This window comes from Ochlerotatus camptorhynchus, unplaced genomic scaffold (assembly GCF_037179485.1).
Source record: "Ochlerotatus camptorhynchus isolate MF236.1 unplaced genomic scaffold, CSIRO-AGI_Acam_v1.1 ptg000466l, whole genome shotgun sequence".
Taxonomy (NCBI): Eukaryota; Metazoa; Arthropoda; class Insecta; order Diptera; family Culicidae; genus Ochlerotatus; species Ochlerotatus camptorhynchus.
Window position 1 is genome coordinate 652092 of NW_027040952.1, and position 24464 is coordinate 676555.

General features: G+C 39.4%; 1 protein-coding gene across 2 annotated transcripts in view; it reads right to left on the reverse strand.

The window, feature by feature from the left end:
* Nucleotides 1-21006, reverse strand: part of Sema5c (Semaphorin 5c) — a 535902-nt gene extending 514896 nt beyond the window's left edge. The window contains exon 1 of one of the 2 annotated variants that reach the window (XM_065235169.1): nt 19573-21005. The gene's annotated coding sequence lies outside the window, so the exon portion shown is untranslated. Of the gene's footprint in view, nt 1-19572 lie in introns of both variants that reach the window. The other variant, XM_065235170.1, reaches the window with a different exon arrangement.
* Nucleotides 21007-24464: the final 3458 nt, after the last annotated feature.

Consider the following 24464-nt stretch of genomic DNA (forward strand, 5'->3'; position numbering starts at 1 on the left):
CCGATAATAGAACAGCAGATTTACATGCAGTTCAAATGGGATGGTTGCCGAAGAAAAACTGGTTGCCGACAATACTCGCTCTCACTAGAGAAGATTGGAGCTTTGTAAAAGCGTTTCAAAACAATTTTTGACAATTCTTTCGACTGAAATTGTTAGAGCAGCTGGCAGCAAAAGATTGTAAACAAACCAATACTGCATATGTGTGCGTTCCTTAGAGAAAAAGGCTATAGAAAGAAGGTCGCTGCTTAGGTTGCCGAGAATATGTAAATTCCCCTATCAAATTTGTCAATTTCGTAAACTGAAATCAAATTATGATTTCAGTTTGATGTTGATATCAAAATTTGATTTCAATTTGCAGCATCAAGGACTTTGCTCGGGATGCTGACTAAGCCTCATTGTCTCATCATGGATGATTAGACTTACGTCAAGACGGACTTCCGGTAGCTTCCAGGGCTACTGTTCTTCACCGCCCAGCACATGTTTGATGTTCCGGAGGAAGTAAGGAAGCAGAGACTTTCAAAGTTTTCCAAGAAATACATGATTTGGCAAGCGATCTGCTCATGTGGCAAACGGAGTGCGCCGTTCGTGACTACCGGGACTGTAGACGGGGAGATCTACCTCAAGGAGTGTCTACAGAAGCGCCTGCTTCCTCTATTGAAGCAACACGAACGAGGGCCCTACAATCATCTGGTCAGATCTAGCTTCGTGCCACTATTCAAATGTTGTCCTGGAGTGGTACGAAGCCAACGGGGTCACTGAAGAAGACATGAAGAATAAGTGGGTTTCCGTAGACAAGAAGCTGCAGCCAGATGCTGTACAGAACGTAATGAGTGGAGTTAAGCGTAAGGTGCAAGCGTGCGGTTATGATATTGAAGTTGAATGAAATTAATATGCCAAAAACTTACTAATGGGTTATATTTTATTGTCTGAAAATATGATAATTTTCTACAGCGTTTTTTCCGTGATGCAATTTGATGTGGGACACCCTTTATATAGGTATTATGATGCGAAAAAGTGTTGTTTACGCAAGGTCTAGATTACAGGTCCTTGACCAAACCGAACGATCGTAAGATTATATCTCGGAGATTTGAATTTTCGTAGATAACGGTGAGCTAGATATAAACGTATTAAGATTACTCACTACCCGAATATATTTAGGCCCGGTACCATCGTTAAGTCATAGTCTGTAACGAAAATGGGGAACTGCTCAAATTATTCTTGCATACATCAAAAATTAAAAACCTTTCATCCAAAATAGGGAAGAATATAAAAGTAACTTGGAAATGTAAAGATAAACAAAGTCAAATAGATCATATTCTAGCTCCGCAGTATGACAATTTTAAGATTAAATTTAATAAAGGATATTGGACGCAGATCAAAACGGATCATAAACTGATTCAAGTTGGTATTTCACTTAAAGATGTAGACATTCAAGCATCAAAAGCAAAGGAATCATCTCGCACATGTATAGAATTGTTTAACGATCCAAGTATTAAAAAGAAATGTCAGGAAAAAATAAAATCAATTACAGTAAAACACACAAACAAATATTCGGTCGATCAAAGATACTCAAACCTAGTTAAAAAGATGAAAATAGCCGCTTCTAGCATATTAAGAGTAAGTAAAATCCCAAGTACACCAAAGCGGAGAAAAGCTTTTAATAATTTAAGAGATGCTTTGAAATTTTCCAAGAAACATCCTGACATGCAGAACTATAAATACAAATTAGATAATCGCAAACAAGAGTTAGCTCAAGCTATAAAAGACCATAAGGAAAAAGAAATTATGTTATTCTTTAGACAATTAAACGATTTTGACGTAGGAATGCGAATAAGAAAAAACATACAGTTATCTAAAAAACTTCATAAAACAGAAGAACAACACAGCGTCAAAAATTAGTACACGAGTATGGGATAATATTTTAAAGGATTGTCAAGAGCCAGAAATAGATTTTTGTAATAAACACGATTACGTTCCGTTACCAAACCCTCCTACCTTAGATGAAATTAGATTAATAATCAATACTTCTTGTGATGGAAGAACGCCAGGGCCAGACCGAGTTTGTTTTAGAATATCTTAAAAATGCAGATCAGAGAACGATAGAAGAGCTAGTTGAAATTATGAAGTTGGTATATGTAGAAAACATAGACTGGAACAAATCGACGCGAATTCCCATTCCAAAAAAAGGCAGAAGCTTCAGAAGCCGATCATTTTCGTAGAATATCTCTTTGTAATGTGGCTTACAAAGTATATGCTAAATGGATAGGTAACCAGCTTCGAAAATTCACAGGAGACCCAGGGCTCCATCAAGCAGCATTTACAAGAAGTAGATCAACAGATGATCATACATTCATTGCTAGCGTGATTACCTCTCACCCCAGCAGGCCTGGGTTCAATCCCAGTCGGCGCCGCCGGGATGTGGCATAACATCTCTGATCACGCCTTCCTTCGGAAGGGAAGTAAAGCCGTTTGTCCCCGGTAGTTGATGGGTCGATAGGTGGGGTCCAGGTGTGGGAGCTGCCTTTCTGGCGTCGGTAGCATTGGTGCTCAGCACGGAAAACAAAATGGACGGAAAACAAATCAAGGAAAAAAAGAGTTTAAGAGAAGTTTTACTTAATTTAAATGTTCCATCTAGATTAGTTGACAGGGTGTTATTATGTGTTAAGGATGAACTCCCTAGAGTTTTATGGCAAGACCAATTTTCTAAAGACATCAAAAGAGGTAAGAGAATTAAACAAGGATGTCCCCTGTCACCTCAACTTTTCAATTATTTAATACAAGATGTTCTTAAAACGTGGCAAGAGATATTCCTGAATTGGAATTGATAGATATTGATTGCTTAAAACTGCCGATAGTTTTAGCATTTGCCGATGACATATTGATAATAGCAAGAAGTATAAATGAGTTAGAGAATATTCTTAAAGTCCTAGAAGAGGAGCTATCCAAAATAGGTCTTAAAATCAATAGGGAGAAAAGTCAAATTTTAGTTAGATACCCAAATGACACAGCAGTACAGCCAAATGAATTAATGCTTAACGGAACTGCTTTTAAAACTAGTGAATATAATGAGTATTTAGGAGTTTGTCTGACAGCAACGCTAAACAGGCAATTAACCAATAGGCATAGATCTATAAACGCTTTGAAAACTTGAAGAATAGTAGTTGATTTTTGTACAATATTTCATCCGAGTTGGGAATTAGGAAGGCTTATATATAATACAGTTTTGGCGCCAGCGTTATTAAACGGAACTAAGGTAGCGGTATTAACAGAAGAAAAAACAGGGTGGCACTAGAAAACTACGAAAAAATTATTCTAAGGAACATATTTAATACCTAGCTGTAAAAAACCAAGCAATATGAAATTTATTGCAAGAAAAATTTTAGCAGGAAAACCAATAAATAGACGAGGCAGAATAAGTTATTTTGGACACATCAGAAGAAGAGAGATGATTCATCCACTGCAATTAGCGTATAGATACAAACAAGAAAAAAGAGGGTAGACTAAGCCTTACTTGGAGGAAATCATTAAATCAGGACTTTGATAGATATGAAGAACTTGATATAGAAGAATGGAAAGAACCAGCTAAGGACAGAGAAAAATTAAAAAAAAGAAAATGGAAGAAATTTATAAGAATGAGGATAGCGAAATTTCAGATGGTGTATCGACAGAGGAAGAATATCAAGGAAAAGGAAGTTATAAACACTGGAAGTAAAAAGGATAAGACAGAGAATGTGTAACAAGGACTATTGCAAAAAAAAAAAAAGAAAAACAAAAAACTAAAAACAAAACAAAATAAAAAAAACTAATCCTGGTTGTATCTCTTTTTCGTTTGCATGCATTCCGGGTGGTGAGCGAACATGATGAAGATGATGGCTTTATCACAAACCCCCGTCTCGGAACGAGTGTATTGTTGAACGACATGGTCTACGATTCAAGATTGGTTGCTGCAGTTATAAGTATCACGATCTTCATCTAAATGTAAGTATTATTGACAATAATCATAACAATCAACTCGTATACACATTGAAATACATAAATAAAAGGGAAGGGACGGTACAACAGGGCACCCGATTGAAGCGATTTGGACGGGGAGAGTGAGAATGCCAACTCCCTGTTGATAACATTTCGTGGATAAAGGGCGGGCTCTTATGCCCACTTATTGGGGCATCTTCCATTTTTGGGGGCTTGTCTTTTTGACGAATTGGCTGATCAAGTTGCTGGATGGAGATTCTTAAATGTAGATGCGTATAGGCGACTTTGCCTATCGATCTACTCAATCCGTTTTGGCCCTTCATACAGCGACATGTTGAGGACAATCAGAAGTTATTAAGCTTGATCAAGACAAACAGAGAAGAGAGCCCACTGCTGTCGGACTTAGTTTTCGTGCTACAATGGGTGGTCATCATCATCATCATCACCATCGTTAAGTCATAGTTGAAGTGAGCAGTTAGAATGCACTCCGAGTAATTGGGCTGCTGATTCGTAAGTAAGGTTATGGAGGATACTAAAAGTTTATTAATTATATTGCACCTATTTTAGTTTGACGCAACTGATAATAAAGCTGCCGAAAATAAAGCTAACGCGATTGAGCCTTGCAAATAACTATCTAAAAAAAGCTGTCGAAAGTCAGAACAAGTTCAAACAGATTCCATGCTCTCTCTCTCCTAACAACTAACACTGTTTTTTTTTCACAATAAATGAATGAAATAACGCTCTCATACGCAATTTTTTTTTGTTAATAGCCCAAAAATTCTGTAGATGTAAACATATGAAAATAACAATTTTTTTAATGAAAATCGTTTTTCACTTCTCAACAAAATATATATCAACTCAAGTTGCTTCTTCAAAAATGTACACAACAAAAAATTAAAAAAAGGGTCCAGAAAATACCTTTTACGAAAAATCATTTCATGAAATGTTACTGTTCAATAACTGATAAATAAAGGTGAAATTGTGGTGAAATTAGACTTCTTGTCATGTGCCGTCGACGAAATCATCACCAATCGATTTGTTGTGATTTTTTTTTTTAAATAAGAATGGCTAGTTTTTAAGGACCTCAATCACCGGCAGAAATAAGTTCAATTTTTGGCTCGATTCTGCTCACTGTGGAATGCTTCACATTCAACCCCGTATCATAAGGGAAGATGCATAAACGACGTAGCATTTTAAGATGACCAGCCATGGAGAAAAATACACTACAAGGGGTAGGGGGTTCAAAGTTGGTGCCCCTCCCTTTAGTAGCGTATTTTTTCTACATAGCTGGTCATCTTGAAATGCTACGTCATTTATGAATCTTCCCTAATGCGACAACATGTGCGCTTACTGCGTAGTTTGTTCGCAGCTAGGGCATTGATCCAAGAAGCGGTTACTACTTTGTTTTATTGTCAATCATTTACCTACTATTTTTTTATTTAGTTTCATCATGTCTCTCCTTCTTCTTTTGTTTCGTGCAGCTTCCGCGACGACGATGACGACGCGACAGCATAATGCGAAACAGATATGTACAAGCTGACGGATTTCACGTCAACTCGACCACTGGTTGGCAGGGTGCTTCCAATGAAACTATGTGGGTGGAAATGTTTTGTTTACCTATTTTCATTGAAAATTAATCTAGACTACCGTTTGAACAGGACGGAACTTTTTACTCTACAAAAAAAAAAAATAGCTCAAAAATGATGTGATCTAACAAAAAAACTATGTCCAAGAGTATTTGGCAGAACTTTATGTGAGCTTTCATAAGAAAATGTCAAAACATAAAAAAACATAATTCCTACACTGAAAAAAATACGTACAATGTTTTGGTCATATCTCCGGAACCAGTTGACCCATTTCGAAAAAAATATTAAATATGTTGAGCCCAAGTGGTTTCCGAGAAAAACGTCTCACAAATGTTCGTAATTTTTCCAACCTGCTTTAAAAATAAGAATAATGGCATACATAGCTTAATTTGCTTATTTAGCCAAAGTATTTGCACCAACAAAATTTTATACTAAATAACTAGAATTCGGAATTAGTATTTTGAGAAAAATCCAAGCAAACATTAAAAGTTTTGACATTTTTTATAAGAAAGCACACATCATTCTCTACAAATCACTCAAGTACAACGTTTAAGTAGGTCTTATCAATGTTTAGTTTAAGATTTTTTTATAGAAAAAGTCGAAAACATCTCTACCCTGTTCAAATGGTAGCCTCTATTTGTTTTAAGGAAAATAACTATACAAAGTTGCTTAAGTATACAAAATATTTACACCCACAAAGTTTCATTGGCATCTGAGAGGGTGCTGCCAACTGCATAGTCGAGTTGGCGTGAAATTCGTCAGCTACAGAATCGGTGATGTAGCAGCATCAGCGGGAATAAGAAAAAATCTCCACTACGGTCAGCTTAATAAATCTGTTTGTATTAATCCTCTGCTTGGGGCACCCGAGTGCCTACGACTGAGCTACGAGCAAGACGCCAACTGTCTGTCCGAACGGGAGAACCAGCAGAGCCGAGGTCGAATTTCGGACCCGTTTTATTCGTTGTACAATGTTTGCGCTTTCCGTTTCGTTTATGACTGCATACTGCGCGAGTGGATCCGCTTTCATTTTCAATCGAATTTTGCTGCACAATCAGCATATTGCGATATCGGATTTGAAGCATTCCATCAAATTGTAGCTTTACGTCTATTATGGATGATAAGAATGTTAGCTTAACCTTTTAAACACCAAGGTGTTTACTGCCTAAATTGGGTATTCGCGTGACTAAAGTGGCCAACTTCCATTCCCGCGAGAAGCAATTAACCACCGAAATGCTCTTTTTTTCAAATTTTACCTTCCCGTTGGCTTACATTCTGAGAAAATTGCTGACGAGGGTTCCTCAAGCCTTGGAGCTTTGCACAACGTATGCAATTTGAAGAGGTATTCTTTTGTTCTTTTGAAGGCATTTTTCAAATGATGACATTTGATGAATGGGGATTTTTTCCGGCCAGCTTGAAACGACCTTCGCTGTCATTAAGGTTGATTTAATGGTTTCACTTTCTGGGCGTCCTGAAACCGCGCGATGAATGGGTTATTTTACTTCAAATGTGGCATTGATTGGCTGTTTGGCGAGGAGATGTTAGCTTATTCTTTAGCTTTATTATCAAGCAATGCAATGAAATATGTCAAGGCTGATTTCAAGCAATATTCTTCTCAAGTACGTAGTTTAATAGAAACAGGACACACACACACAAAAATCAATTTTTTAACACCTAATTAAAGGTATGCATTTAAAAGCATGATGCCCGTTTTCCAACGTCATTATAAACCAATATCTCTAACAAATTGGCTCACCTCAACGGATGCAATCGTTTTCATGTTTTTTTTCCAACGATCTGCAAGAATCGTGCAACTAATTATGAAAAGATGGAAGAACCCAGCAAAAACAAATCAATTGCACGCCATCATAATTTACTTGCTAAATACCTAACTCATCTCGAGGAACGATTCTCTTCTTCTTCTTTCAACCCCCCAACTTCCGTCCCACCGTCCAACGTATAAATTAATCATTGAAGAACCTTATTAACCAACCACCAATCGATTAATTCCAGCGATCGTCGGCAGCTCCCATTATTGACTGACTATTGACTCCTCTATTGGCATTCCAGTATAATATGAATGTATGCATGTAGCTGAACAGGTCTACCCGGTCACGGTCGTCCTCGTCGTAGTCGTCGTTAGCGATGGCGGCAAATTCTACAGATCCAGCTAATCGCTTCTACAAGAGAAAAGCAGAGTCCAACCTTCCGTGCTCATCTACAGTTTAGGTTGCTAGTTTTCCCTCCTCAGAACTTAGTAATCATGCTTTTCTTCACCGACTGGCTGTATAGCAGCGCGTCACGACGACGACGACGACAATACAAAGGCAAATGCAGCAGCGTGGAATCAGTGATGACCTTTTTTCTTCGCTACAATCCCCCGCCGACCCTCTTGCATTTGTCGAGAACAACAAGTTCTAGGCCCTAGTTCATTTATTATAATTATGAGCTCAACAGTTATTTACAATATTTCTCGATTACTTTTTCAAAGGGACGTATCTGCCTCTGTAAACAAAGATTCAAACGTCAATTTGTCGAAACTCTTAGCACTCCCACACAAACTAACAACACCATCTTGTTGGGGATGGTGGGAGTGCTAAGAGTTTCGGCAAATTGACCTATGAATCTTTGCTTACAGTAGCAGATACGTCGCTTTGAAAAAAGTAATCGAGCCCTTCATCTCAAGAAAAAAGCTTCCGCAAACTGTAACGACCGCCTTGACTCTTTCCTCACACGCACGGCGTGCGCGGGCAAACACACACACCCTCAAACAACCGAGGAACCGATAAGAAAATGAGGTTCTTAATCATCAAAGTCGAAGGTTCGCTCTCATTGCACCGGGGCTGGTTGGAGTAACGAGCCGCACTTCGATTCATAATAAATGGAAAATGTCATAAACACTCGTGTAAGCCGCCTCTCTACCTGGTTGACTCGTTCGTTGCCCCTGGCGGTCGAATTTTTTTTTTGCCTGGTAGGTTTACCGAGACTGAATAGATAGAATTATGGGTTTATTGTTTTCTGTCACTCGGACATGTTTGATTGGGTACGGCCATAATTGACAGTTTAATTAAATTGCGTTCCTTGTCGTTGGGAAATTTCCTAACCTATGCGAGGAAAAAAACTGCAATCTCTTGTTATCGAGCATTAGGTCTGCATGTACAAATAGGCAGCCTAGTTGCCGGAGGCGGTGGGATCAATACCCGGTATTATAGTACAAATCTCGGCCAACAATAGAAAAGGGCTGGGTGAATTTCCCTGCTCATAGCCAAATAGGATAAAAATAAATGTAATACTCGACCTTCTCCGATTTGCATGAAACTTTACATAATTATGTGTTAACTAACGCTCATTACACTGAAAATAAAATTTCGTTTATACAACGAAATCGCTCGTTTGTTCTACGAATTTATTCGTTATTTTCTGCAACGAAATGGATTTGTACATTGTAATCAATTATTTAATTCATGTGTTTCGCTTATACATTTTTGCCAAAGCATCAGCCTTATACATTCCATAAGACAAACCACATAGGTCCTATTAGAATGCATAAAAGGTATGTGTGACCGCTTATACATTTCATTTGACACATGATCTTTATTAACTTTTTACAAGGCGTCTGCTTATTAGTTGACTTATACATTTTATGAATAATCAGCAATGGAAATTTGCCAAAAGGTATAAGGAGATTTCTATCCGTGTATGAAGCTAGTTAGAACTGCCACACCCGCTATCACTACACCCAACCAGCGGGCCACAAGTGTTGGTTGTGGAAACCGAAAAATGTGGAGTGTGTTAGTGAGGATGGGTAAAAATAACTTCATCATTGGAAGGAATAAACATAACAAAAAATAAAAATAGGTTTCAGACCGGACTCGACTGATGAACCTTGTGATCGTCAGATCTGTGCTTTATCCATCGCTCTATCTTTGCAACAAGAAATGGTAAAGCTAAAGGCAAATCACAAGCGCTCATGGAACGGTAATTAGATTTCGCTTGCTTTTTCTGCTGCTTGCATGTGTTTTTTTTTCTCTGACATAAAAACACCGCGCCGAGTAATTTGATTTATTGTTGTAGCTTGCATGTATTGGTCAAACCGACAATATTTCTAAAAAAAACTGTCCCATCTCCAACACACAATCAGCACTTTAGGAGACAATAAGCGCAGTTGTTGGTTTGATTGTACGAAGATGTGTTTGTATATTATACGAATAAGGCGTAATATTGACATTGCGCCAGATGACAGGAAAAACGAATGTTTCGTACCATTTATGAAAGATGTGTTGTATGTACGATATTCATTTTTACGAAACGGTTTTCAGAGAAATAACGAAAATACATTTTCAGTGTAGAAATGTAAACTTTAGCAATATTTAAAATTATGGACACTTGAAAATAGACAAAAATCGTAGAACATCAACTTTTGGTCATATTTTAAAATATCTTGTTAACTATCTTTTTTATGTAATGTTTGCACATATAACGATGTAGAATGTCTAAATTATTGTTTTCTGTGTAGAATTTACATATTGAAGCGTACTAGCAAAAAGTTCAAATATTTAACCAAAAGTTCTTGCTCAACAATTTTTTGTAATTTTCAAGTGTTCATGGCAATCTTGAAAACTGTCACTGTAGAAGTCACGAAATGACTCGAATCGGACGCTCACTCAAGCAACGTACCAAGTTGCTTTTGACAGTTGACAATGAAAGTTGGTCACTCGTCAATCAGTCGTGCTGTTTACACTCGTCTTCATAGTGAGTGTCATTTCAGCAGTAATTTTTCTATCAATCAGTATTGTTGACATTTGTTTACCTATAATTGATGATAATCGTGACATTCATTTTTCCTCTAGTAGCCTCCGGTTCTAGCACACAGTTTTTGTGGCCTTATTACGAAGAAACTGAAGAAAAAAGTATATTTCATTGATTAATATCACCTGAAGGATTCTAGTTTATCAATGTTTGCTAGAAAAAGTTACCGTTAAATGGGGTGTCTTTGATTGTAGGGGAGACTTTGATCAGGGGTGTCTTTGATTGTATGGCGGCCATTGGGTTCAAAAAAATGGTAACCCCACAATATGGGTATTTTCAAAACAGAGACGATCGGTAGATTCCGAAAATCCTAGTCGGGCATCATTTTGGAATTCAAGATGGCGACCATCCGTTTCAGAAAAAGTGGCAAATACCCTATTTCCGGAACGGGGACGACGTGTAGATGCTTAAAATCAATGCCTGCCGCCATTTTGGAATCCAATATGGCAGCCATTGGTTTCAAAAAGATTCGAACACCCTAAAATATGGATATTTTTGGATAAGATACGACGTGTAGAGGCTGAAAATCGATGTCCAATTGAAGTCCAAGATGGCAGCCATTTTTTTTATAAAAACCTATGAAATACCCTACAATATATGTATTTTCGGAACGGGGACGTCACTTGAAGGCCAAAAATCGATGTTCGACGCCATTTTGGAATGCAAGATGTTGGCCACCGGTTTTAGAAAAAGTCTAAAATATTATACGATATAGTTGCCATCCTCGATTCCAAATAGGCGTGTGACACCGATTTTCGGCATCTACACGTCGTCCCCTTTCCAAAAATACCCACATTCTAGGATATTTGCCCTTTTTTCTGAAATAAATGGCCGCCATATTGGATTACAAAATGGGGTCGGACATCAATTTTCGTTATTTACTAGTCGTCCTCGTGCCGAAAATACCCATACTGTAGAGTATTTATCACTTTTTATGAACCCAATGGCCGCCATATTGGATTTGAACAGGGAGCTGGATATCAATTTTTGCCATCTTCACGTCGTCTCCGCTCCGAAAATACCAGTATTGTATGGTATTTGCCAGTTTTTCTGAACCCAATCGCTGCCATATATATATCTAAACTTCATACTCGCTCTGAAAATTTCCATATTGTAAGATATTTGCCACTTTTTTTTCGGCCTCTAGACATCACCCCGATTCTAAAAATTCCCATATTGATGGGTATTTGACAATCTTTCCCGCTTTTCATGAAACCGGAAGCCGCCATCTTGGATTACAAAATTGCGTCGGATGTAAATTGTCGGCTTCTAGACATCACCCCGATTCCAAAAATACCTATTTTGATGGGTATTTGACAGTATTAAGAAACTGGAAGCTGGATATCAAAATGGCATCGGATATAAATTTCCAGACTCTAGACACCTCCTTGATTCCAAGAATACCCATTTTGATGGTAGTATTTCCCACTTTTTATGAAACTGGAAACCACCATCTTGGATTTCAAAATGGCGTCGGATATCAATTTCCGAACTCTAGACATCACCACGATTCCAATAATACCCATATTGATGGAAACATATTTAATAACAAACATCCCTATCCTAAACATAAACTGTTCGGAGTACTTCGGATACTATCCGTATAGAAAAATAATGGATAATATCGAAGATAACATTAAGCAGCACCTGTGGTGTAGTGGTAAGCGTGTTTACCTCTCACCCCAGCAGGCCTGGGTTCAATCCCAGTCGGCACCACCGGGATGTTCTGAGGCATAACATCTCTGATCACGCCTTCCTTCGGATGGGAAGTAAAGCCGTTGGTCCCCGGTTCATGAGTTGATGGGTCGATAGGTAGGGTCCAGGTGTGGGAGCTGCCTCCCTGGCGTCGGTAGCATTGGGGCTCAGCACGGAAAACAAGATCGACGGAAAACAAACCAAAGGAAAAAAAAAAAATAAAATTATCCGGATAATTTTTTGCTTGGATATTATCCGGAGGGAAATAAATGTGCATAGGGATAGATTCTGTTTATATCGATCCACTTCCGGATAATTATATTATCCATGCCTATCCGGATAATTTTGAAGCCGGGTTCGTGTTTGTATCAATAAAACTGGAGAACTTTGAGATTTGGTCGTATTTAATTTTGTATCCAAACACGCGAATCACCGATTTCTCACAAATAAAAGCTCGCAAGGAGACCATACCAAATTATATAGGAATCGTTTCTCTACCTGATTGTAGTGTATGCTTTCGAGGTTGAGATTTTATTTGCGAGAAATCGGTGATTGGCGTGTTTTGTTAAAAAAGTAAATACGTTCAAATATCAGAGTTCTCCAGATATGTTAACACAAAAACGAAGCCCACGATCATCAAAACCACAACAACTTGTTGTCTGTGTCACACTCAATCTTGACGTCTCATCATCTAGTCACTCAGTCGACACTCAGGTTCTAGGTTGTCAGATATGACCGTCACTCTTTCGAAGGATTGTCAGATAGCTCAACAAGTTAGTCGGGTTTGGTATGGTGAGTGTCATCGGTGAGATTCGTTTAATTATGTTGTGGTCTTTTCCTTTGGCTACGTATGCTCTCGTGACAATCGTGAGATTTTGCAACTCTGGTCCATGGTTTTAAATATTAAAAAAAAATTAAAATTTATCAAAAAAAAAATGAAGATTTATTTTTTGAGCTTAGAGCACTTTAAATGATGTTTAACTCAAAATTACAAGAAGTATAATTCTACCAGAAAGACTTTATTTTTTCCACAACTTTGTTTCATCCGTCATTTTGGTCATACGTTTTCGTGTTACAATTGATTGGAAATTATATAGCCTTTTTGAAAAAAAATGCCACTTCCAAAATGGCAGAAATTTTCCAAAAATGTGGATGGCTGCCCATAACAAACAATTATTCAAAATGTTATACAAATATAAGAAGGTCGGGTTTTTTTTTCAGATTCGTCATTTGGCGTGGAACTGCTCCGATGGTATTATTTTTAAGTTCTACATTTTTGCAATTGAACCGCGAAAATATTCAAAATGGCGTATTCGAGATTTTTCAACAAATAACTCGAAAAAGTCACTTCCGATCAAAATGACTTCTGAGACTATCGTCGTAAATGACTCGTAAAGTGCTTGCTCAAATTGCGTCTATGTGCACTATACTGGGGTACACATCAAATTTGTGACGAAATAGTGTTAAGTTTTAAACGTCTATAACGTGGCCATTTATCAATGAATTTAAATTCTTTTCACGGAATTTGACACAGATTTGATGTAAGATTTGTTTGGAATGAAGATTTTTAGTAATGTATCATTAGTAAACTATTATAAATTGATCAAACTTTTTGACTAAAATTAAACGATCGCGTGCTTACTTGCTATGACTATCGACAGAACAGGTGGAGGGGAGTAGATTGATAGTTTATAAAAGAGCTTACCTGTACCCACCAAGGTGGTCATTCTTTAAAACGGGCCTGATAGGAAAATTTCAAATGAACTAAATTTGAAAAGACGCATGTCACTTGATAATTCATACATATAAAACCACACAAATACAAGCAATAAATATTAATTAAAGTCAAAGTTTGGTTTGAGTTCTTCTATGGATGTGGAGCTTGCCACATCGATAGATGTTATACACTGCCGATAAGACTAACTCAAAATTGAGTAGGTTTGCTCTTAAAACAGTAGAATGAGGGTTTACTCAGTGAGTGAGACTCAGGTGCTGAGTCATTTTTAACGGCCAGGTAAATTGTTTCACCAGTTTCGTCATATTCGTAAAGATTTTTGAGGAAAATTTTACTCACTCAGTGAGTAACCTCACTTTCTACGATGTTAAGTGGAATATTCAGTGGTGTCATGGTGGTTAGACCTTGGGGAGAATGTGGTGGGGAGGTGTTATTAGGAGTAACTACAAGGGCGCAAAGGGTAATTCTAAATGAGTTCCAAATTTACCATGACACTACTTGGTTGTGGTATTCATCAAATCTGTTCTGATGGATAATGTTTATGGGAAGGTGAACAGTTGAGATCAGAGTTCGTCTTCCAGGTGGCACTAATATGCCATTTATTTTCAAATTATTTGCTTAACTTGACATCTTGATAGCAGGTTTTTGTCTTTGGAAAAGTTGTTCAAGTGAAAGAGACTTATTGGAGTGCCCAAGTAACCATAGGCACGTTATTTCACCTTTTTGGCTATATACAGGTCTTATCAGAACTTATAAACACTGGTGTACCGTTGTTCAGTTGTATATAGCCAAAAAGGCAAAATAACGTGCCTATAGTTACTTGAGGGTGCATCACACTTGTATACTTTTTAAGTGCTTACTGCTTTATCTTGCGACCTCGACTAGATAGAAGGTAACAGACTTGGTTAAAGTTGTTCTTATGAATGACCTATTGGATGATGGCCAGCTGAGTTCAGAATTAATTGACCAGGTGACTTACTTACTTTTTACTTAAGGGTCCCGTGCACCACCAGCGGTGCAAAGGGCCAACGTGAAAAGCTTCCATCCTGGGCGTGCTCACTTTTGCCTTGACCTGGGCCCAAATCAGATTCCTATCGACTTGCTTTATTTCCTTGTTGAGGCTCCACCGCCATGAGCCCCTGGGTCTGCCTTTGCTGCGATGTCCTGCCGGATTCCAATCCAGCGCTTGCTTGCAGATTTCTTTTCCGCCCCGTCGAAGTGTGTGGCCGACCCACCTCCATTTTCGCTCTCGAATTTCTGTTGCTATCGGCTTCTGATGACATCGATAATGATGGAGCTCGGCATTCGAGATCCAGTTGTGAGGCCACCAGGCAAGAATTATATACCGCAGGCATCGGTTGATGAAGACCTGCAGCTTTTGAGTGTTTTCCGCTGATACACACCACGTCTCGCTGGCGTATAACAACACAGATTTCACGTTCGATTTTGGTGCGTTGACTTATCTGGTTGGATCTCCATACATTTCGTAAACTCACAAAGGAAACCCTAGCCTTCTTGATTCGTGCACCTATGTCGCTCTTGGTTCCGCCGTCCGACGCTATTTGACTGCCAAGATATTGGAAACTTTCGACCTTCTCCACTGCTTGCCCCGCTACCGTAAAGTTGGAAGGGTTGCCCGTGTTGATATCCAACGATTTGGTCTTGTTGACGTTGATGGTGACACCCGCCGCAGAGGAGCGTCTAGGTCATTGAGCTTACTCTGCATATCAGAGCGCCGTTGTGCTAGTAGAGCAACATCATCAGCCAAATCGAAGTCGTTGAGATGCTCCATGGTGATAGGCTGCCAAAGCAGCCCACGGTTCGGTACACGGTCAATTGCACCTACCATGATCTCGTCGATTACGATGAGAAACAGTAGCGGTGATAGTATACATCCTTGTCTCACACCAGTGACTACCCGGATAGGGTCGGACAAGGCTCCGTTATGTAGAACTCTGCACGTGAAAGTCTCATACTGCGCTTCGATAAGGTTGACGATTTTATCCGGGACTCCCTTGCGTCTCAGGGCGCCCCACAGATTCTCGTAATTGAGACGGTCGAAAGCTTTTTTGTAGTCAATGAATACCAAATAAAGGGACTCTTGGAATTCATTGACCTGCTCCAGGATGATACGGAGCGTGACAATATGGTCCACACAAGATATTCCGGCACGGAATCCTGCCTGCTGCCGTCGGAGAGTCTCGTCGATCTTCTCCTGTATCCGATTTAGGATAAATTTGCACAGAACTTTCAGAACAATACACAGTAACATGATGTCTCACCAATTGTCGCACACAGTCAGATCCCCCTTCTTTGGGACATTCACTAAGATGCCCTGCATCCAGTCGGCCGGAAAAGTCGTGGTGTCCTGTCGATATTACAGAATAGTTGATGCAACATTTGTGCGGATAGCATGGGGTCAGCTTTGAGCATCTCTGCTGATATGCGATCGACCCCTGGAGCCTTGTTGGATTTCATGCTTCGGATAGCTGCTTCAATCTCATGCAGTGATGGGGCCTTGGAATTGACGCGAGTGATGCGCCGCACCCTAGGCGGATCATGCTGGTTGGCCGTCGAAACTTGAAGAAGTTGTTCGAAGTGCTCAAACCAGCGTTTCAGCTGGTCAGTGGGGTCGGTAAGCAATTGTCCAGTCGTGTCCTTCACTGGCATCCTCGGGTTCATCCTTGCTCCACTCAGGCGTCGTTAGATATCGTAGAGGAGGCGTATATCACCAGTGTTTGCGGCTTTCTCCCCTTCGTCGGCCAGGGAGTTCACCCACGCTCGATTGTCCCGTCTGCAAGAGTGCTTGACTTCCTTCTCTAGAGCCGAGTACCGTTGACGGGCTTCGTTCTTGGCTCCTCTGGTTCTCGCCCGCTCTATCGCGGCTTTTGCTTCTCTACGCTCCTCAATCTTCCGCCAGATTTCATCTGTGATCCACTCTTTCCTCTGGGTGCGCAGCCTACCCAAGTTGTTCTCGCTTGTTTCTATAAAGGCATTCTTGATGGCCGTCCATTGTTCTTCTACGCTGCCACCTTCTGGAACGTTCAACAAAAGACCTTTTTACCGCTGGATCTTCAAGTCGGCGTGTGTTGAACCACCGCCCGAGTCTCTCCTCCCGTTGCTGGATCCGCGCCATGCGTAGGCGGATTTCGCCGATTAGAAGGTGATGGTCAGACGCGATGTCGGCGCTGCGTTTATTCCGGACATCAAGAAGGCTCCGTCTTCATTTTCGGGTGATGCAGATGTGGTCGATCTGATTATCGATATGTCCATCACGGGAAACCCACGTGACTTTGTGCACTGGCCGATGGGGGAAGAACGAGCCCCCGATCACCATGTCGTTATTGCCACAAAATTCTGCAAACAGCTCACCGTTCTCGCTCATTTCGCCGAGACCATGGCGTTCCTTGACACGCTCATAGTCCGTGTTGTCGGAGCTGATCTTCGCATTGAAGTCGCCAGTGTAGATCTTGATGTCACCCCTTGGAACCTTATCCACGATGGCATTCAGTTGACTGTAAAAATTCTCCTTGTCCTGTAGCTCGGCAGCATCGGTTGGCGCATAACATTGGATTATGGTAAGGTTACGAACCCGTGTTCTAAATTTGGCAACGATTATCCTCTCATTAACAGGCTCCCGATGAGCGCAGCACTTGCCTGAACGCTAAGTAGGAGACCAACTCCACGATGGCGGGGAGCGTTTTCACCTCGAATACCAGAGTGTAATAGTACCTGTCCCGACGGCAGTTTGTGTTCTCCAAAGTTTGGCCAACGAACTTCACTCAGTCCCAGGATTTCTAGCTTCATGCGTCGCACTTCGTTGGCGAGTTGTGCCAGTTTACCCTGCTGGGCTAACGTCAATACATTCCATGATCCAATTCGTGTCCGTCGTTTTGCGCTAAAAGTCGTTGTCGTTAAACAGGTTTTGAGTTTTTAGAGCACGATTTAAAACAAAATCTTTGACCGATTGATAATTTCAACTTACTCAGCAGGTAGTGCATACTTTTCGCTTAATTTTTGCCTTTTATTCTAGATCGCTAAGTGGTTTGGTATTGCCGTAAAGGTAGGGTGGTCACAAACATCAAAACCTAAATACTCAGTTATAAGCAAGAATTGAGGTAAAGGGTAAACGTTCCTATAGTTGCGGTACGATAGAAGCGTTAGGCTAGGTTAGGAGCTGATTGGGATTAATAATGCTCTTGAATCTCTGACTACTTCTATAGTTGAAGCAAGAGCTGCCTCAGTACCAACATGCGAGGTTAAATTCGATTCATTTATAAAAGAAGACAAGCTCTTGATCCGTCTGAATAATGTCCGTATCAAGCAATATCAAAGAACACGCGACCCTGCCATGAAAGCGATCAGGAGAGATTTTCAAAAATAAATTAACAAGCGATTATATGCCCTGAGGATCAAGCATTTTAAACATAATGTTTCTAAACCTTCAAGTTCTAAACCCTTTTGGAAACTCACACAAATTTTGAAAAATTGTTGAATAATAAAAACGTAAATTATAAAAAAATCCAAACTGAAAGACTACCAGTTAGAGCAGAAAAGTTAAGATATTTTCTCTGCTTATTTACAAAAATGTAAGATTTCTCTCAACACTTCCCAAACTTAACTAATAATTTACTACATATTTACTACATAATCCTAGAGCATTCTTTTTGAAACCTAGATAAGATTTAGTTTTAAGATGTCAATTATTATACTGACATGCAGGTATAGAAAACTTGTTTAAAATATTGAATTGCGAAAGTAGGAACAATGTAACCACACTTAAATATATATCATAGCAGTAAAGGTTGGTAAATTACTTTAGTAGCTGGAGCACCTGGAATTAATGAAATTTAATTTAATTTGCATTTAGAACAAATGCAGAGTTAAAAAAACGTTTAAACTAGAAACCAATATCAAGTCCTCCTGTAAGCCCACGACCACATTTGGCAATGTTCCGGGTGCTACCGAGGAAGTGCTCTGAATCTGACTTCAGTCAAGTCATATTCATTTATCAAATCTTATATTTGTAAGAAAAGATCGACATCACCATTGCACAGTGGTTTGAATGCTCAAATCCGTGAACTTTTTAAATATTTGGTTTTTCAACATACTGACCGTTAGTGATAAATTAGCCAAATTGGCTAAACATCACTGTAATAAAATAGAAACATCCTCGGTCCTCGGAAGAGTTTTTTAATGTAAAATCAACTCGATATTGCAGAAGCCATCAAATTACAGAATTATCGACATATAGAATGAAAAACATTTTTGTTCATTCATAATTTTAATAGAACTTTGAATTCCATCTTCAAATACGAATTCGTAGAATGATTCAAGAATCCAATTACAATTGTTGATTCGCAATAAACACCCTATCCGGATAGAGCCAATGTAAACAAGTGCATTAAGATTGTCAACTCTTGACATTTGATGTCTAATGAAAATTTCTGGTTCAATATGGGTTTTGAAAATTTGCCATTGGTGACTTGTCCTAGAATGAGATTTGATCTCGAGTTTTTGGCGTGAGAGGTATGGATGTTAACCACTACGCCCAGCAGCCAAGTTCTACTTCACTAGTATTATATTTCTTTTAAGACATACTGACCACAGAAAAAAAAAACGAACTCAATTTAAGTTTACAATCAGCTTCCAATTCATATTCCTATCGATCCGAAGCTACATTGTAAGAGGTATATTTATATCCATTCGATACAGATTGCTAACAAAAACCATCGTGTATAGAACACTTTACATTAGCGTCGAAATCCCATAACTTACATTCAATTTACTGCTCAAACGCGTCGTCGTCCATTCACATCGTTCCTCTCCTTACTCACGTACTAAGTTATTGGATGAATGCACCGAAGCAGTTGAACAAATTCTTACGATCCTCAGAACGAATGTTTTGTTTGTTTTAAAATTTAGTCACGTCCTGCTCCGTCCAGCATCGTCAACAACGACCAGATCGGACCGAAACTGTGTTCTCTCTGTATTCTTCGATTACGTTGTAGCTCAACTTTTGACAAACAAAACACATCAGAGGAGGGAAAAAAACTGCGACTTGTCGTTCTCCAAAAATCTCAGACAACTTCTTCTTGAGGTCGTTGTTTTTTTAAACCCACATAAATTCAAACCACTCTTCACATTCGATATGCCCGATTTTTTCTTGCGGCATACAAATTGCTTCTTACGACTTTTAACACACTTTTTTATTTCTTCTTCCAATCGGCAGAAACAACAACAGCCACCACTATCAAGATAGCATAGAACAATGGAGCTTGGCTTTTATGCTCCCGTTTGTATATGTTTAACTTCTTTTTCTCGATAACTCGATATCCGCGAATGACCGGTTTGTTTGGGTTTGCGAATCGCTTATAACTTTTCTGTAAACATTGCAAAATTCGTTCCCAATCAATTTTGCTTTCTTCTTGTGTTTCTTCTTCTCCTGCTGCTCAAATATAAACAACCATCTTAGCACCTAGATTTACTCATTTGTCACTCTTTTCTTCTCTCAAGTATATTTGCCGATGTATCATCACTGTGTACGTTTTCCCTTATCGCTTATCACGAGCTTCGTTATCACTGACAAGCGGATGTCAACACGCAGACAATTTCTCTCCTATTCATTCACTACCGACCGGCAGCTCGAAATCAATCCTCCATTTCAAACGGGGTAGGTATCCAATGGCAACCGATGATGATGTTGATGATCTCTCCCGGTGAGTGACTTCAAAAATATCTTCCTTCTTCTTCGAGTGTAAAGATTTTAAATTTAGTCCACATCTGGACAACGCATCGAGAGCATGATATGTTCCACCTAGTCAAGAACGACAAAACAAACGATCCCACATATGAAAAAAGCAGACGTATTTTTATTTTCCTATGAAATTAACAATTCACACCACACCGGCAATGGATTTTGCTTATTGTCGCACAAAACGCAAGCACTTTATGTCCCATTTGTTGGGTTTGTTAGTTGCACCTCGCGAGTGCTCACAGCGCAAACACCACACACACGCCCGGTTGGTCGGTAAGTAAACAAATAATGCACTTGATGGATGTAAATGCAAATTTTCTGCACCGAAAGTGATCGCTAAAAACGGAATCGCCAAACTGAATCGCGCGCGCTTGAACGGGGGAAAAAATTACGAAAAACGCAATACCTCCTGATAAAGTACGTGTTGTGCTCTCAACACCGCCGAGAGTGAGCATAGACTGAAGGTATTGGACGAGAGCCTACGACAACAAACCGCGGGCCTCCGCCGTCCGTCGCAGTTAGTTAGGAGCTGTTGCATCGAGTATTGTGCTCTCTCCGAGAGAAGGCATTTCAGTGCGATGCATGCAATGTGCTCGTGCAGGATTTGAGAAGGTGTGTGCTTTGCTGCTCCTTCTTGTAGAGCTGCTCGCAGCACATGTGCTGCTCGGTTGACTGTGTATAGTAGGAGGAGGTAGGTATAGGTGAATGTAGTGGCTGCCGGCGACATACGAGGCGTACTCCCGCCGATGATCATCATCAGTATCATCAAGACGAACAACGATGATGATGGAAGTACAACGACCGGCAGAATAATGCTGATTAGTGTGAGATTCGGTCTCGAGCAGGGTAGGCAGATTGTGATCGATGGACAAATCAATACTCATTTACTTTTTAGAAGGGACGGATCAGCTTTTGTAAACAATGCATTTGATCGTTAATTTAGCGTAACTGTCCACGCATGCTGGCCCTAATAAAAAACACATCCGAACGTTAACCCAAATGATAGAACTATTCCACAAATTTTTTCTATAATACATACCCTGAACACGTCGTTAGGCAAAATAACCATACAAATTTTATTAGAGAATTCTACCATCAGATAGGGGAAATTTCTCCCCACCTGATAGTGATGTTAGTGTACGTAAGGCAAATACCAGTTACGCCAAATTGTTGATCAAATGCATTGTTTACAAGAGCTTATACGTCCCTTCGTAAAAGTAATCGAGAGATGTTCGTTTCGATGCACACCGCACACTGAGGCAGAACCGCCAAACTTTTGGACAAACCCTAATTTTTTTCTCGAAATTTCAATTCATCTCAACAGGGATCATGGAAACGGACACACATACAATGCTGCAAAATATCAACATCAATAACTACAAATGTCACTAGCCACCTGATGTCAGTATCAGTTTGCACAGTTAGAATATCAAAATCATTCGCCTCAATGTCAGTACGCAAATGACATTGATATCGAAAAGACACCACTGATATTCAAAGTTCTACCGCATTTTTTCTTATATACGCCAGGTAATCGAGTACCGGTCTTTAGAAAACTTAAATGCAATATTAAAACAATGCAGCAGTTGTACAAAAACGTTGATTAATTGAAACAAAAGATAGTTTTTAACTTTTACCCAATATTTTTAAATTTTTTTAATCCATCTGACAAGAAGTCCACATGAATAAAACTTAACTAGTCCTAAACAGCCAACAAACAAAATATATCTTACGCAGACAAGTAGAAGACTTTCAAACGACATTACAAAATACTAGCAGAATGGGAAAATCAAACATATGATACCTAAAGTTGAATTCTCGACACATAGCTTGAACCGGCTCATTATGTCCGTAGTCCGTTCTTCTAAAACAAAGTCTTATAAATTACCTGTCCAAGAATTTGGGATGAATCCACGTCTCCAAGTAGCTGCTTAGCTAAAAACAAAGCTCTGGTCAGTGCTTGAAAATCATACAGATAAGGCTATGTCACTATCATAAGACGAAAATGCAGAGACAGAGGTTTTCGCTAGATTCTCTTCGATTTTTGTTTGTCATGACAGGACGTGACAGTGTTGTTAAACATGTAATAACGAGCTTATTTATTAACATAATTGTTACTTGCGCTGTATATTTTTCTAAATATATTCACTCTCTCGATTACACTCTTTTGCTTGCGGTAATTCATCTAAATTTACTACAAACTTGGTTTTCAAAAATATAAGAATTAATCTCATGAGAGCTTCGTCATTGAAAATGACAGGAAAGCTTATGACAGATAGTTTCGACTCATGATAGTGATAGGACCTGGTTTGTCATTCTCACATGATGGACATGATATTTACCAGCACTGGCTCTGGCGGAGTCTCTTCGTTGTTGAAGCGTTTACATTCCGAGCAACCTACCTCAATCTTTATACGGCGACAAGCAGGCCGGGTTACGCCAAGGAAGATATCTCAGCGCAAATTTAATAACCCGGGATTGGATTACTTCAATCCTGTTGATCCAAATGTGTGCATACGGGCTCCATACGATTGTAGCAGCTTCCAGAACCAAACGAACTAGAGCGTAATACAGCGAACGAAGGCAGTAGGGATCTCGAAAACCTTTGGCAACTCTTTTTATAATGCCCAAATTCCTGTTACCTTTGGCAATAATGCTCGAGTAATGATCTCTGAATGAAAGCTGCGAGTCAAGCAGAACTCCAAGATCCTTCACCACGCTAACTCTCTCGATCGAGGAACCGAAAATCTCATACATTCAGTGAATTAGAGATTTATTTCGTGTGAAGGAGATTTTTTTTATAGTAACTATAACACTTTTGGGTCATTCGTGACTTGTCCGTGGTGAGATTTGAACTCGTGACTTTGGCGTGAGATGGTAACCACTACGACGGGCTCACCCCATGTGACGAAGATGACTCTCCACTTGTGTACGCTGATTGTCAATTGATTCATAGAACACCAGTTCTCAATTAGCTTAATTAACGTCTGTAGTTCCCGGCAATCCTCAATGGATTTGCCAGGGTTACTTACACTCACTTCGCTATAAAAAATGTTTTTCGTAATTATGTAATCATTGGATGCTATTATGAAAGTTTGTACTTGTCAGAAGCAAGAAGAGGTTGAAAAGTATGTATTTGACACATACAACCTGTCATTTTCGCTTTCAGTGCGTCACAATCAGCGAATTTATGACTTGTGAGCGTTCACTCAGAGTGAGCGCTCACGTATCGTAAAATCGCTGATTGTGACGCACTGAAAGCAATAATGACAGGTTTTATGTGTCAAACATCTAGTTAACAACCTTATCTTGTGACTTACAACTACTAACTATCATTATAATATCAAATGATTTCATAATTCCGAAAAACAATTTTTTATAGCAAGTGAGTGGAAGCAAGCCTGGATTTGACGATAATAAATATCTTGAGGTAGTCCGCATATACAAGTATACACCCCAGTGGTATGTCTAGACAAAAATCGTTTAGAAATATTGAGAACAGTAATGGTCCAAGATTACTTTCTTGGGGAACGCCTGAACTGTTCGAGAAGATGTAGGACTGCGATGATCCAAGCTTGAAAGTGAGTCGTCTGTTCACCAAATAAGAATCCAGCCAACCGACTTATCTTAATCAGCAGTAGATGATGATCTACACGGTGAAACAGTTGCTTTGGGGTCTGTGTAGACTGTGTCAATTTGAGCCCCATTCTCAATAACCTTGATGCAATACAACGAAAGTTCTGTCGATTGCCCTTCCTTTAAAAAATCCATGCTGATCAGATGAATGGACCGATTTTACTGTATCGAACAGCATACTAAGATTTCCAAAAGTTTGGAGCTAGCACATAATGAGGTAATACCACAGACAAACAGACATAACACATTGGTGGAACGTTTGTCACAGTTCCTTGTT